The following is a 16,037-nucleotide window of genomic DNA, read 5'->3' as shown; positions in this document are numbered from 1 at the left end:
ATTCAGAGGGACCTGAAGAAGCTTGAGAAGTTGGCCCATGGGAATCTCATGCAGTTTAACAAGACCAAGTTTAAGATGCTGCACTTGGATCAGGGCAACCTCCAATATCAACACAGGCTGGGGGATGGACAGATGGAGGGCAACCCTGGGGAGAAGGACTTGGGGTGCAGAGGTTGAGAGGCTGGACATGACCTAGTCATGGGTACTCAGCCCAGAAAGCCAAATTATAAATTATTTGGATGCAATCCTGGGCTGCATCCAAAGCAGTGTGGCCAGCAGAGGAGGGAGGAGATTCTGCCCCTCTGCTCTGCTCCTGTGAGACCCCACCTGCAGGGCTGCATCCAGCTCTGGAATCCCAGCACAGGAAGGACATGGAGCTCCAGAATGAGTCCAGAGGTGGGCACCAAGATGATTAGAGAGATGAAGCACCACTCCTATGAGGAAAGGCTGAGAGAATTGGGTTTATTCAACCTGGAAAAAGAGGAAGCTCTATGGCAAGACATTTACAAGACCACGTAGTAACAGGACAAGGGAAAATGGCTTAAACTGAAAGCAGCAAAACAGAAGTGAAGATGCTGAAGACTGAAGACTGGGTGATATCAGGGTGAAGAGATCCATCAAATGAATTTTATTTCTGGCTAAAAAATACAGTCTTCAGGGTAAAACTCTAATTGCCCTCTTGATTAAGAGCTGATGTCAAGTACAAAACTAAGTTTTTGGTTATAAAAAGGAGGCACTGAAAAGGACTCTGGAGTTGAATGACAGTGATTCAGAAGTGCTGCCTGAATAAGAGCAAAAGAAATTGATCTTACTTTGTTAAGAATTTTGCAATTGCATCATGATATTTATTCCACTTCTATTCAACCTCATTCTCGAAGTCAAATTCTTTACATGTATTTTCAGTCTCAGTTTCTTTGCAAAGAATCTACATTGCCAAATCTTTACAGTAAGTTGTGATGAAATTCAACAGAGGAAGAAGTTAGGCGATGGATGAGGAAGGCAAAATGGGAGATGTCAGGACCACAGAAGGTTGGGTGCTGGGTGACTTATTCTATGAAAGATGATAATTTAAAATTAATTTTAATCTCACCATACTAGTCAGAAGAGCTCAAATTTTATTACTCCAAACAAACAATTGCTCTTTGATGTACCAACAGTTTCTAAAAGGATTTTTCAGTCTTCTTTTGAACATGTTTTAATGGGGGTTTGTTTCTGTCATGCAGTTAGAATGTTAAATAAACTAAAAAATTCCTCTACTGACATGCTCTGTGAATCAAACTGAAAATTGTTCAATGAGTGATGATCCTGTTCCTTAATTCCTTTCAGCTGTTGTGATACAAAAAATCCATAAATTTAAGAAAACTCTAATGTAAAATTAACACCTATGTAGCATTAAGAAGCAGGCATTCTTTATTTGGCTGGTGTACGAGGGAATAGCTCCTCCCAAATAGGTGCATGCTGAATACAAGAAGGTTTCTGTTTACGTACTCTATTCTACACACATATTCGCTGATTGCCACAGAATAAGCATACCTACAATAATCATTTCCCAAAATCATTAACATATTTCCCCTCCCCTTTAAGCAAAGGTTCTTATGCCCTGGGGGTCTCTCTGGTGGTCCCTGGTGTCATAGAGCCCAGTGTCACAGCGGACAGTCGGGTAGGCAGGGCACTGATGAACTTCCAGTTCTCCTTCTTACACAATGGGCATTGTGAAGTTCCACTGGCCAGTGGTTTTGGTAGAACAAACATTGCGTTAGCTCACCAGGTGTAGACAACATCTGGTAACAGCTGGATAGAGACCTCACAGCGCAGATGCTTCAAATGATCTTTTGCACATTCCTGCCCATCTGTCACTGCTAAATGACTCATTAAGTCTGATTACCTATGGTATTGTCTTAACCTGAACTGGTTCTGTATTAATACAAAGTAGTACTTACACAATTAATTACAATGTCTAACGTGTAAGGCAATATCTTCAGTTTATGGTTAGTTTGGAAACCTAAAACTAGTGTATTCTTTAGTTAACATGTGTATAAAATTTTGTTCTGATTTTTCCTTTTTTCTCAGATTACAAAAAACCACATCTGTATTATATGAAATGCTAATGAGAAGTACTTCACAAAAACAATTAATAAGAGTATTACAGTATTTTTTCTTCTTTTTTTTAACTTAGAAATACAGTATTTTCATGATAACATAAGCAGAAACTGCAGATATCAGCATGTAAAAAAAAGGCTATTCAAGTCTGGTCAGAAAAAAAATAAATTAAGTATATAAAGTCTCCACATTTTTACTGTCAAATTTTCCAACACATGATTTGTTTGACAATTAATATCCTTTTTTTCTGTCTTTTAAATAATACAGCATGGGAAGTTACGAAAAGGTGGCACATTTAAATACATTTAAATCTTTGAAGCTCCTTAATTAGCTTTGGGCATTTATTACTGCCTGAAGATGGTACCTAAAACATGAGGGGTAAATGACATTTTCCTTTGTCAAAGGCTACCTTTGGGGGTTTTAATATTTTGGCTGTCCTAACATTTAATCAAAAATCCATTAAAATAAAAATATTAATTCATACTAACTACTATGAGTGCTGAACCAGGTACCCAGCAATGTCCCCACAAAAATTAACTGATTTAAAAAGAAAATAAAGCATTCGATACACTCAGTCCATGTTTTCCTTCTTTGAGTTGGCAGACGCCTTGGGAAGTTCAGCTGGTCTCATCTGGTTTTGTGGCAGTTTCAATGAACTTCAGCCCTACTTCCTGTGTGGAAATGGTATGGAGACAAATGCTTCATGCTAATGCAATAGTGCTTAAAAAGTTATAATTTAGCCTTAAAAACTGGTATGCTTTCAAGACTTAGTGTTTTTGACACAAAAACAAGCTTGAGTTAAATATCCATGTAAATGGAAAAGTATTAGTGTTTAAACAGATGTCAACAATTTCTTAGGAAATGGAACTAATGTTACAGGTGATGATGAATGAAGAGTTTCAAAAACTACTCTGTTGCAATAATAAAAAATGGCATGTAAGAAATAAAAATAGATTGCATTAAAACAGAAGATATTGGAAATTTAAGGTTAAGAAATTAAAAGCAGGAGTTGCACCTTGAGCTCCAAAACTCTTTTGTAAGTTCAAAACTGGAAGCTGTTTAGCTAGTACTCATATTTTCCCGGAAAGATGAAGCTCAACAAAGTAGACTTTAATATATCCATTCTATCCAGGCACAAATATTCCAAAGCAAACCTCAGCAGGCTGGTCATTTTAGGAAGTGGTGTTTTCTTACAGCTCTAAAATACTGAAGTTCCCAGTGGGTTCTCTGAGAGATGGAGCAGGCCAAAGCAGGTATAAATCAGTATATTTTTTCTTTTTTGGGACTTCTGCAGTTCTAGCCCTGCTTAGTTATTACCACAAGTCAAAAAAAAAACCAAAACAACCACCACAAAAAAACCCAAAACAAACAAACAAGGAAGCAAACAAAAACCCACCCAGAAAATAAGAAATATGTAACTGCCTCTTGAGGCCATCTCTTAAAATTTCAAAACTCTTGATTCCTTGCATTGACTCCAACAGCCAAAGGCAAAATGCGTTCAACCATAGGCGTTGCCAGTTTCATTTTTCACATTATGAGAGTTAAATGGCAACAAATGCCAGTGAGAAAGAACAACAAGAGGAGTGAGCCCCGCATTCAGGTCCAGGTAACCAGGTGCTTATGAGCAAGCACATCTTTCACCTGAAGTGCAGAGCCATGCCTTCTCCATGTCCCAAAAGAACAGGAACCAGCACACGTGCTCACAGAGTGAGAGGTAGGTCCTTCCATGACACAACCCAAATGTACAAGAAAAGTGTGGGGTTATCTCTTGGGAAATAAGAACAAGCATACCAAGAAATGTCCAGTGAGAGCACGGGTCAGCAGGCTGCTATGACACACGAGAAAGCTGGAGACAGTTCCAGAAGTGTCACTGTGAGTTAAGTCTGAAATTTCATTTGAGGCAGCCAGCTACTGCAAGGTTTGGCTTGGCTAAAATTCTAACCTCTACTCATTTCATCCTTCACTATGTAGCTCAATACTAGCTTCCAAGTCCTTCAGGAAGTGTTTCTTTTCTTTTGGTTTCTTTTTTCTTTTCTTTTCTTATTTTTTAATGAGTTAAAAGAAGAAAAGAAAAAGTCTATAATAAATTTCAGTACTGAACTATGAATTCCAGTGTAGCTGAGATTCATCCTAAGGAATGAAGTCTCAGCAGAGATTACCCACCAGTTCTTTGTACAGTCAGAGCAGCTCTACTGTACTCATATCTGGTCTACTATTTTCGTTTTGATTAAAAGTTGTAAAAAACCTGTTGGGTTTCTATGAAGGGTAATAAGTTTTCCTAACCTTTGACTTATTTCTTCTCTTGTGCAAAAACATTTTGTGAGCTAAAAACTGGCAACAAGTTCTAAGTCATCCCTTGTCAGCAATTGGATTTTAAATGCTTTTTTTAGCACTTGAAGTATATGGTTAGAGTCAAATTTCCTACAAACTTTAAATACAAAAATAATTCCTTGAAGCTAAGCAAATTTAAAGAACCATTTGCCAAAATATCCATCAATTCTTTTATAGTTACTGATAGAACGACTATGTCAGAAGTCTCTTGCTTTCAGAAGGCATCAAATACACCATAGTTTTGTTTTTTCTTGTGACAATGAACCCATACTTATTTCACCTTAAGCTAATTATGAACTCTTTTTGGTTTTGCTTTTTTTGACAAATCATCTCAGCTATGTTAAGCACAAGAACTGAACACCTAAAATAGTTCTGCAGTGCAATGTCTTTAAGACTGCAGCCACTGAATAACTTAATAGTATTTCATCCTATGTGAAATTTCAATCATCACAATAATGCAAAACTTTTGAGAGAGTGCCATCTTTATGCAGGGAGTTTCAAGACAGCATTAACTTTATACTATGGACAGCTGGCTGTATAATTCTATAGAAATTAGGAGCCTATGGGAGGTCATAACTTGAAAGCTTGTTACTGAAGCTTGCCAGAGGAGGTAGTAACTGTCTCTGACCTACCACAGTGGCTGAACTTTATAAAGCAGATTTGGAGTGCAATGAGCCAAATTCTAGTAGGTAGTTTTTCATAGATTGGATTCGAGGAAGCTGTGAAATATATAAAAAAGTGCATTCACATGTACCTTTTAAGAATAGAATAAATGATAATAAGACTCACTTTGATACAGCTTAAGGAAAACTTTTGAAGTTTAAAAGCTTAAAATGCTTTAATTTCATGGATATAAATTATGTTAGGTGCATTTTGAGACATAGTGTGTTGAATACACCTTAATTCATATAGCTTGCACAGAGAATTTCATTGATTTTTTTGGTGGAAGTGCATTATTTTATGTCTGAAAATATTATATGCAAACATGTATTCTTATCTAAGTAGTGTGTGAAAAATAAGGAAAAACAATTGTGATGGTGTCTAAAGACACTGCCTCCCCCACAAAAAATGAAATTTACTGCAAAATTTCAAGTTTCCTTAAAGGAACAAAACAAAAGCAACAAATAGCATAGCAAAATGTCCTAGAACATTATTGGTTTGTCTGGTCTATACCAGCTCTTGGATATTATTTAGTGTAAGTTGTCTGGGTATTTCATATATGTGGTGTGTGTCTGCACACTCATGTGCATGCATCTGTGTGTTTACTTTGCTCGTTTGCTTTTTTTTCTCTTGGGATGTTTGTGTATTTTTATATGTGTGAGATAGCACAGAGCAGTACTTTGCCCACTTTGGGCAACTGGATTGCTGTAACTGGATGAAACCCATCTTGGAAAGAAAAATGAATATTTGCATGAATATGTGTATAAATAACATGTGGCAACAAAACTGATTAATAACTGCATTTACAAGGCCATAACTAGTTCATTTACATTTTGGTGCCATTGGGAAAGGATAAAATTAATATTTGTCCTTCCTTCACTGAATTAATTGGAAAAAAAAGATACTAAGTGAACCCATCCTTTCCATACAGTATTTTTGTATGCTTTCATACAATATATAACTGTTTCTTTTCCTCTTCATAATGATGAGGAGAATCATATAGTGTATATGAAAATTCACTTTGAAATTAAATTATTTCTCCGTCAGAACAGTTTGCATAAAAGGGGGGGTCAACTGGACTTCCTTCAGCAGGCAAACTGCCTGGAAATTGTAGTTAATGTTCAGAAGTAAATGAAAGATCAGGTAAATATAACCCTGGAAGTCTAAACAAGGTGCAGGCTCCCAACTTTAAAAGTTTATCCTCTTTGGACTCCTCATTATCCTCATTATAATCCTTATTATTCTCCTAGGAGAAGCTGTTTTCCTCTACAGATCTGACTATACACTGAAGTCATAATTGTTATGCACTTGGCAAAAAAATATATAATTTTTAAAAACTGTAAAATGTAGCATCATTTCACCTTTTGTAAGAAAAATTAAGAGAAGCACAACCCATTTTGTAGTTGTCGTCTCAAAACTGCAGAGTTGTTTTGCACTGAGTAACACTGATTTGATTACATAATTACAAGATGCCTAGTTTTGGTGTATTTGAAAATGAAATGGTTGATTTTCATTGGGGTAGATGTTCCAAAATACTGCCTACTCAAATTCCAGAACAATGCATTCTCAATGAATCTGATGGTTTTGTTCAAAATATTCTGTATAAAAAATTTAGGTTTTGACTATACAGAATCATTTACATATTAATTGCCAAAATTCACATAAAGTTATTGCATTTCAAATATACTTACGAACTTTTGTATTTACTTTTCTTGAGGTGCTTTGTGATCAAATTTATGAGCTCAAAAATTGTAGAAAAGCAATTTCCAGATCTCTGGATGTTGGCAAAGAAATTTGAATAGTATAAAATATTTGTGCCAGAATAATTTGTGTACTCAAACAATGAGGAAACACAAGCAGTGTCACATTATAGAACTCACATGACAATGGTATAAAGTCACAGGTACAGGGATTTCCTTCTGATCCTAGACAAATGTGGAAAACACTCTTGTATCTACTTTGCTCTTTCTTTGTAGTGTAATGATGTTCTGATGAAAACCTCTGCCTGTCTCTCCTGACAGTCTTGTGCATAGCCTTTGGAAGCACTTCAATCAATTTGCAGTACAGCAAACACTCATGCTTTAAGTATGACTACAGACAAGAAAACAGCAGGTTCAGAAAAACTAAGAAAATAAAAATTACTGTATCAATGTCTGTATTCAAGAAAACTGCTAAGAAACTGATCAATAAAAAAGTCCTTCACACAGTCCCAGAATCACAGGACAGCTGAGGCAGGAAGGGATGCCTGGAGATGATCTATTCCAACTCTGTTATGGAAGCAGGAGCAGGTAGAACAGCTGCTCAGAGTTGCATCCAGTCAGGTTTTAGATCTCTCCAAAATGGAGACTTCATGACCTCTCTGGGCAACCTGTTCCACGGTTTGATCAGTATCACCACAAAAGACTTTTCTTATATTCAATCCAGCTGGCTTTCAGTCCACCTCACTATCTATGATGCTTCAGAGTCTAGTACAGTTTCTACCAGACACAATTTTTATTGTCCAGTATCAATTTGAAATGAGGAGGGACTTATGGCAGCCAGGCCACAAGCCTTGCTAAAGTCAAGGTTAAAAACATCCACTGCTCTTCCTTCAACTGCCAAACCAATTGCACCTTCAGAGAAAGCAATGAGATTGGTTTCTTTCCCCTTCATAGTCTATGCTGATGGCATGCAATCACCTGCTTGTCCCTGAGACATTTCAAAATTGTTTCCTTGGCTCATGCCTTTTGATATTTAATGCTACATTATGAAGGGTGTTGTGCACTGTAATTACCAGATAGTATGAAAATGTTTTTTCTCTTAAGACTAATTAGCAAAACATTGAGATATAAGTGGCCATAAAAAAAAATACTGTACAGACTGCTTGTCTAATGGAAATCCTGGTCTAGTGGAAAAAGTTACATTGCCTCCAGTAGGTATAAGTGTGATATACATATTTTATGAAATTAGGTCATTCAGAAAGTTTTGTAAAGAGGAGTAGACGATAAGAGAGTCTATTTATTGAGCCAAAGCTTCAACTTGCAGCATTTGTCGCTTCTATTTGCTGAGAAAATTTTATAATATACTCTCATTAAGGTAAAATTATTAAAATTTTGTCATTTGTAGTGGAATGCAGTTTCAGAAAATTTGTGAAAACTGACTGTATTGTATTGTTTTATGTCTGTGGAATTGTGCTCTAGTTCCACTGCCCTTATTAGTTAAGTGCCAACTTTGTCAGAATGATCACTGCCATTAGCAGCACTGAATCCAGAATATGTTTGAGAAGTATCCAAATATTTAGATCTACAGATGGTTCTTTGATCGTTTCACATTCTAGTTAAAGTACAAGATTTGGCAGTAAAGTAATACACAATATGAATGAGATATTAAATTTTGCAAAGTTTGCTCCATGTTCAGTAGCTAATTTTCATCCAAAGTGTTCCAAATATTGCATTAAATGAGCCAAATTCACTCTTTAATTTTTTTCTCAAACTCCCCATAAAAGTCAGTGGAACACATGCAATCATCAGATAAGAGAATTCTGGCCTACAGAACTTTTTGTAGAAGCTACGATAGCATGAATGACCATTCAGGATGTATATGGGAATTCTGACTGGTTGTTCTGCCTAGCTGATAGATTCATGGACTAACCTCCTCTCCACAGTGCCAGAAGTAAAAAACACTGTATAATGATAAATTAGTCAGAGTGTATGTTATGACAAATAAAGGCATAACAAAGAAAAATAATGCTAAAGATTAGAATTTTGTCTGTAAAGGTAAGAATTTCTTGAAAGTAAGAATTAATAAATAGTTTAACTGAGCTGAACATGAATATTATGAGGCACAGAGCATAAAAAAAAAAGATTGTATATTCTTACTTTCAGGGGAACAAAAACAAATCGCAGGTATCTAATTTGAAAAATGTATAGAGCAAAAAGTGATTAAAATAAATACAAAATCCAAGGTTTGTAAAGCCAAACATCTAAGTCTATCAAAAGCCTGCTAGGAAAAACAGAACTACATAATACAGTTATAAAGGATACAATAGTTTTTATCACTAGTATTTTGAAAGTATTTTAAAAAATTGAAAGAAAACAGGCATTAACTCCTAAATTCCACCAATTCAGTCATTCTGAAAATTTGAACCTGTTTCTAAAGTCTTTGCACACCTTGGGTAAGATTTTATTTCAGCAAAGAAATTTCTAAGAAGTTTATGTGGTTTGTTTACAAATCCTAGAGTAAAATGCAGCAGATTACCAAGAGTTCTTTGGTAACATTTCTAGTTTCTTCTATCAGTCTAAGTACAAATATCTATACCTAAAATAAATAACTTTTTTCCACTTTTTTATTTATTTAATCTCATTAAATTTCCTAGCTACATTAACAATATATTGATTTAAACATTTTGCAAAGTGGACTTAAAAGCACATGAAGAGAGAGGAAAAAGAGACAAAATGTGAACATCCTTATGAAAATACTCAGTTTAGCATGCTGCAAATGAATTGCATACATATTCATCCTTTCATCACGTATTACATCACATATTACATCATATAAGCAAGACCAGAATATTCATAGAATAGCTTTCTTATTAGCAAATGTTTTCCTGATACCACACAAGGTTGATTAAATGTTCTTCAGCTAAAACAAAACTTGTGAATCCAATTTTAAGACTTCTATGTTTTTGTTGCACGACCCAACAAGACAGGACTCATTTAAAAGACAGGAAGAAAATTTTGTAGTTTCCCCGAGTACAAATATGAAGTCAATACATTACCATTAACAATTCCCTTTCTTTAGAACTGAAGGATATTTCAATGTTTTCCATATAATTGAAGGTTATTTCAATTACCTAAACATTTTCCAGGAACTCTACTAAATTACAATGAGAAATATATTTTTTTATAACCAGATGTCAAATGTATTTGTACATAATAGAAAACAAGAAAGAAAAAATTGAGTTAAGGATGTCTATTCCATCTAAATACCAAAAAAAACATAAGCATTGAAACAAGATGATAATTAAAAATAATGTGCTGTAGAAAGGATAGGAAGTCAAGAGCTTGTTGTCAGGCAAAACTCTGTTTCACCTCAAATGGATGAGAAAAGTCACTATTCCTAGGATGTTTACCATGTTCTTACACTGAAGGAAATACGTATTCCTGGAAATGATAGGAAACTTTAGTAAATCATTTCATCATAATATTGCATACATACTTTTCCTGCTTTATAATAAAATCATAAGTTTTAGTATGAACACATTTTTGTCCTGACTATAAACTTCACTCATTTTATTAACTGGTCACAAAAGATGGAATGTTTTTATCTCTTTTGTAAATAGGTTTCTTCTTTATCTCCTTCCTGTAAAAAGCCTCCCTGTGTAGTGTGTAAACACTCCTTTTGCTGTGTGGCAATTCATTTAGGACACAATGACAGCCTTGCTGCAATGAGCCACCTTTTTGTAGGATTTCACTCTGAAATGAAACAGATCTGGATTAAGTGAAAATACAGAACAGTGTGCAAACAGGACCTTGAGGTATTGTATCAACAGTAAAGAAAGAGAACAGTCTTCTAAAGAATTATTATCTTAGTTTTGGGGCTCAATTTTCAGAAAGACTGAATGTTCTTGAAGCTTTTAGTGCATTTTAGGTGTTTATTTAAAGATATAAAAAGTTTCCAAAGAGTTTATTTTTTAAAATGAAATGTTTAATTCACTTTAGCATAGTCAAGTATACAAACTAAAATCACTTAATTTTAGATTCAAGTAAAGCAGAGGTGAATAGAGAATATCTGGTAACAGTTTTAATACATTAACCACATTAATCCATAATGGCAATAATGAACAATGTTGAAGTATTCTGAATTAAAAAATGCCAAATTCCATATTCGGCATAGGAAATTCAGATGGTATGTATTTCTCTTTTTTTTATGTCATATTCTAAAAGTATATGCTTTTTAATGATGGCAATTTCTATTTGATATTCAAATAATATAAAGATAAACACTGTTGAAAGCTGAAGAACCTTTGCACAGATTTAGGTTAAGGTGTTTATTTCACAGCTTTTCCCTATCTCCTTTTTGTCACCTGATGAAGCAAGACTGCATTTCCAATACTTAGAAAGAGCTCACTGACATTCCACTGCTGTGTTTGCACCTACTGTCAAAAACTGTCCAGAAAAAAAGATGTTTTTTCATGTAAGGAAGCACTCTGGTTAAGAAGCGGGGGAAACTGTCAGCAGAGAAATAAAGACATGGATCATTTGTTATTTAATTAATGTTACATTGATTTGGGTGGTTAAAAACAATCAGTGAAAGACACATTTTTACATTTTGAAGAGGAGGTGCTATTAGTGTCATCACCAAAGCCACAAAGGCTAACACATCTACAGAAATTACTGATTGTGTTAGGTATGTCCATGCAGACAGCAGAAGTGCTCTCAAAAGGCCTACTTTCAATGTGGAAAAGCGTTTACTTTTTACCTACCTGAGTTTCCAGGGTGGAAGCTAACAGGGAGTGAACCAGAGTGAAAGCATGTTGTATGGCATAACTATTACTACTCCAAAGCAAAATTAATTAACTTTCTTGATTTTACTCATAAATTATGAGTCTATTTTTGGCATCAAGATATCATGCTTTCATAAGTGACAGTATTTTGGCTTCCTCTGAACTGGAATCCAGATGAGCTAAGTTTTAAAATTTTCTAAAGATTTTGACCTGAATGAGGCAGTGAATTTCAAGAAATTCTGAACTCTCCGTGAGCTGAATACCAGAAGGTCTGCCTTAAAAAGAAGAAAAGTCTTTCTTCCTATGAGGAAAAATTCCACTGTCCACATTTGGGAGGACAGTATGTGACCTCAAAGGTCAAAAGGTCATCTTGGTTACAGACCTTCAGGCTTAGGAAGTTGAAGGCTTTATTTGCACTTCTCAGAGAGAGAAGTTCAACAGCCTCTGTAGTAATAATAATAATAATAATAATAATAATAATAATATCATATTATAATTTGCATACATAGAGCCAATGCCTACAGCAAAACAAAGTGCTATAGGCAGCAGTCATGAAGATAATGTTAATATTAACAAGTTAAGCAGTGTCAGAGGATGTTCCGGCCTCTGAAACTTGATTGTCATCACTCTTAAATTGCTAGAACAGCTCCTAAAACAGTTTCAGCCCGTATCAGGTTTTGACACAAAGAGTTCTCAGGCACAGCTCAAGGGTTAGTATGGGTCATGGACTAACTACTCCCAGGAAGCAGTTTCATGTGTTACAGGGAAGAGACCTTTATGACATGAAGGTTTGCCGGTCAGTGATGAGTGACATCAGTGTCACTTTACAGTCTCTGACATATGCAATTTGCTAATTAAAGCTAATTAAAACACAGTGAAACTTGTCCCTCTAGTTGAGAAGTTTCTGAGGGTGGTGAAATTTGTATAATTGCTTTATAACACAAACTTGTGAGTTTGAAAGGCAGAACCTTTTAGCAGGAAATCAGCAGTTTAAAAAAGCTATTTTGAGTCAGAAGAAAGTTTTTCTTTAATCCAGGGTTAATTTAATTCATTACTGGGAAGTGGTGTATGTCACATGAAAATGTCCATAATCACTATAGCTACAATGAAAGGTATTTTCATACACATCCCACATCCCCCATAAGCCCCTTGTGTTTTGTCAGGCCAGGAAATTGAATAGTTAACTAAAAAGTAAGTTACATTGATTATAGAGCCTCCAATTTCTTCCATTCCTGGTATTTTCTAAACAAAATAATTTGTTTTTCTTCATGGAAATTTGTGACTTCTGTCAGTTTAGATCAGTTTAGAGTCCTTTTGAGCATTTAGGAAAAAATACAAAGTAACCCAAACCCAGAAATTATTGTATTGTGATAGATTAAAGTGGGATTAGGATAATTATGGAGAATAAAATTCTTTTCACTGTCATCCTGAAACACATCCATACTGACTTCCTGAAGACAATGAAGCCATTTGTAATGTTGCAGTTCAAAGCAGGAGTTCAACTGGTTGGCAGTCCAATGCTGTGCAAATGTTACCATACAAGACCCAAGATGGGACATTTGAGTCTTTGTCCTCTCCATGAGAGTAAAGATTTAACACAATGAATTTGGTTTATTTATTATAATTATATCTTATACATTAAAACCATAAATAATCTGTTTCCATCGACTTTACCCAGGGAATTATTATAGATCATTGCAGTTGCCTTTTATTTGACTGTGTTTTGATGTTTATTGTATTTTGGTATTTATATTTTGTTTAGGCTTTCTTATTAATAACATTAGTAATCACAAGAAAATACATGCACTTGTGCATCATTTTTAATAGATATGTTTTATCTCACTTTTTAAATAGCAAGCCAAGCAAGGTATATTCTGGTACTTAAACATATCACAGATAAAATCATATTCAACACTACATTGGATAGCTATTTTATTTATTTATTTGTGGTCTTCATTATATCTAAACAATATGTTAGATGAATATTTGGAGGGGAAGAAAGCAAACCCAAATACTTCATCAATGTTTTTAATTAATAGACTTCTAATTTTATCAATTAATAGATACAATTGAATTTATCATTATATGAACTTACATTGAAAGTTTTAAATCATTTTCAAATGTGAATATGTTAAACTGAGTTGCTCAAATGCCTTTTTATAGTATACATTAAATAGGAATGCATAGAAAGAAAATTGCAAGCCTTTTATAGATAAAAGTGTGAAATCAACTTAGTCTCACATTAATGCAAAAATACATAAAGATATATTATTAATCCAAGTTTGGCACTGACAATTATTTAAGCTGCTTAACTTTGCCAAGCAAGGATATGAGTCAGATGTTTTTTCCACCTCTTACCATCCATTCTTCTGCCCTAGTGTAGATAGCAGTGAAGCCGAACCAGCCTCTGGTTCACATCTTGGGCAGGTTAATAGGTCTTCAGACTTCATTTACCACTAAGATTTCAGACCATCGTAAGTATAAAACGTAGTTTCATGCTGACAGTTTAATGGTCAAATAAGCAAAGAGTTAATGTACTTTTAACACCTAAACCTTCTGACCTTTCTACCAGGCCACAAAATGAATTTCAGCATGGATTTTCTGACATGTCCTTGTGCACATGTGGCACTGTCTAAACCAGCTGCTTGTGTTTACATTATACCCTTTCAAAATATTTTCCTTATCTTTCTTTTTTTTTTTTTTTTTTTTTTTGCATGGCCCCTGTGAGGCAGGGAAGGTAAGCAAAGACATTCTCCTCTTCCTGCTTTTTTTTTTTTGTTAAGTCAACCTTCTAAGTCACATTATAGATCATCTGAGGGGAGGGCAATCTCACACAAGTTAAACATTCAACTTTGTCTTTTGCCAAGAGAGGGGTCTGGAGGTTGTTTTGTTTTAATGAATGTGTCAGACCTGAAAGTGTTCACCATACAACCAGCTCTTGCCAACAGTAGGTCAAATAATTAAATCATTGTATTCATGAGACAGAAATGTCATCCCTTCCTTTTATGCAGAGACCCTTCACCTTCTAGCCTTGCAAACATTCTAATTGGCTCTTTTCCAACAAAAGCAAATTAGTTTCTTGACTTCATGTTAACATATGAAGGTAAAAGAGAAATTTGCAGTGTGTATAAAACCCTGTCAATATCAAAGGAGTTAAATTCTTATGGTAGGAAAGAGAGCATTTCAACTTTCAGATTGTAAACAAAGTAATTCTCTTCATTTTTAGCTCTTAATAAGTTTTTTTCTTTATTTAGAAAAGTCTATAAATATTAATGGTTTATATTTAGACTTGATATTTATCAATATGATATTATATGTTTTTGATACATGCTTTTAAAAGGGAATGATTCTTCTGGATACTTTCAAGACCTCAGAGGCCAGGAAAAAAATTAAATAACAGTCACTAATATTTTGCATTTTGTGCCCATCAACAAACATCTGGAGAAATAATGTAAAAGTAAAGAGTTAAAGAGCTTTAAAATAAGTTCAAAGGAAGGAAGGGATAAAATAGGCATATTAGTGATAAATTTAGGGACAGTATGACAGTCTTTGAGGTTTTGTACTGTGGCCCACATTGTGCTGAGTACCCTGGAATGCATTAGATATATTTGTACCATAATTCACACAATAGGAATAAATAAGAGGAAGTAAAAGCTTTGGCTATGACATCACTGGCATAAGTGAGGCCTGACGGGAAGAGTTCTGTGACTGGAGTACTATTATGGGAAATTATAGGCCTTTGCCATGGTACCCCAGAACATTCTTCTCCCTGAACTGGAGAGGTGGATTCAGTGGGTGAATTGTTCAGTGGATCAGGAATTGGTTGGACGGTCTCATGCAGAGGGTAATGGTCAATCACTCAGAGTTCCAAGGGACACCAGAGACAAGTGGTGTCCCTCAGGGGTCCATGCTGGGACAAGTGTTATTTAATATCTTCATTAGTAACATAGAGGGACTGAGCGTGCCTTTGGAAAATTTGTGGATGACACCAAGCTGAGTGGTGTGATTGACACACCTGAAGTTTGGAATGCCATCCAGTGGGACATGGACAAGCCAAGTGAGTCTATGGGAATCCTATGAGGTTTAACAAAGCCAAGTGCAAGGTGCTGCACCTGTGTGGGGGCCACTCCCAGCATTAATCCAGGCTGGGAGATGAACAGATCAAAAGTTGCTGTTTCTTCCTCTACTGCAGAACTCTTTTTCCCTTGACACTGCAAACCAAGTGGGCAGCAAGCTCTAGGTGGGGGTGGAGCTGATCCTGCCAGTATGAAGTCAAGGCAAAACTCCCTGTCAACAACTTTAAAACCACTTTTACTTTACTTTCATCTTTACCTAGTCACAGTTCCTTTACGTGGAAACACATACAAGAAGAATGTGGAGAAACAAAGTGACATTACAGATTCACCAGTTTTAAGAGCTATTGACCTGTGGTAAAAACTATCCTCTAATTTGAATGCCAACA

General features: G+C 35.2%; 1 long non-coding RNA gene across 5 annotated transcripts; it reads left to right on the top strand.

Moving 5' to 3' along the window:
• Nucleotides 1–1,743: 1,743 nt before the first annotated feature.
• LOC135301342 (uncharacterized) lies at nucleotides 1,744–14,042 on the top strand. Of its 5 annotated transcripts, none has more exons than XR_010363096.1 (4): nucleotides 1,744–1,890; nucleotides 2,697–2,784; nucleotides 3,297–3,353; nucleotides 13,954–14,042. It is a non-coding gene; the product is annotated as an uncharacterized LOC135301342 (long non-coding RNA). The 5 variants fall into 5 exon arrangements; XR_010363093.1 differs by lacking the exon at nucleotides 13,954–14,042 and adding an exon at nucleotides 7,113–7,219; XR_010363094.1 differs by lacking the exon at nucleotides 13,954–14,042 and adding an exon at nucleotides 6,342–6,402.
• The last annotated feature ends 1,995 nt before the right edge of the window (nucleotides 14,043–16,037 follow it).

This window comes from Passer domesticus, chromosome 5 (genome assembly GCF_036417665.1).
Source record: "Passer domesticus isolate bPasDom1 chromosome 5, bPasDom1.hap1, whole genome shotgun sequence".
Lineage (NCBI taxonomy): Eukaryota > Metazoa > Chordata > Aves > Passeriformes > Passeridae > Passer > Passer domesticus.
This window is presented reverse-complemented; position numbering and strand designations above follow the sequence as displayed.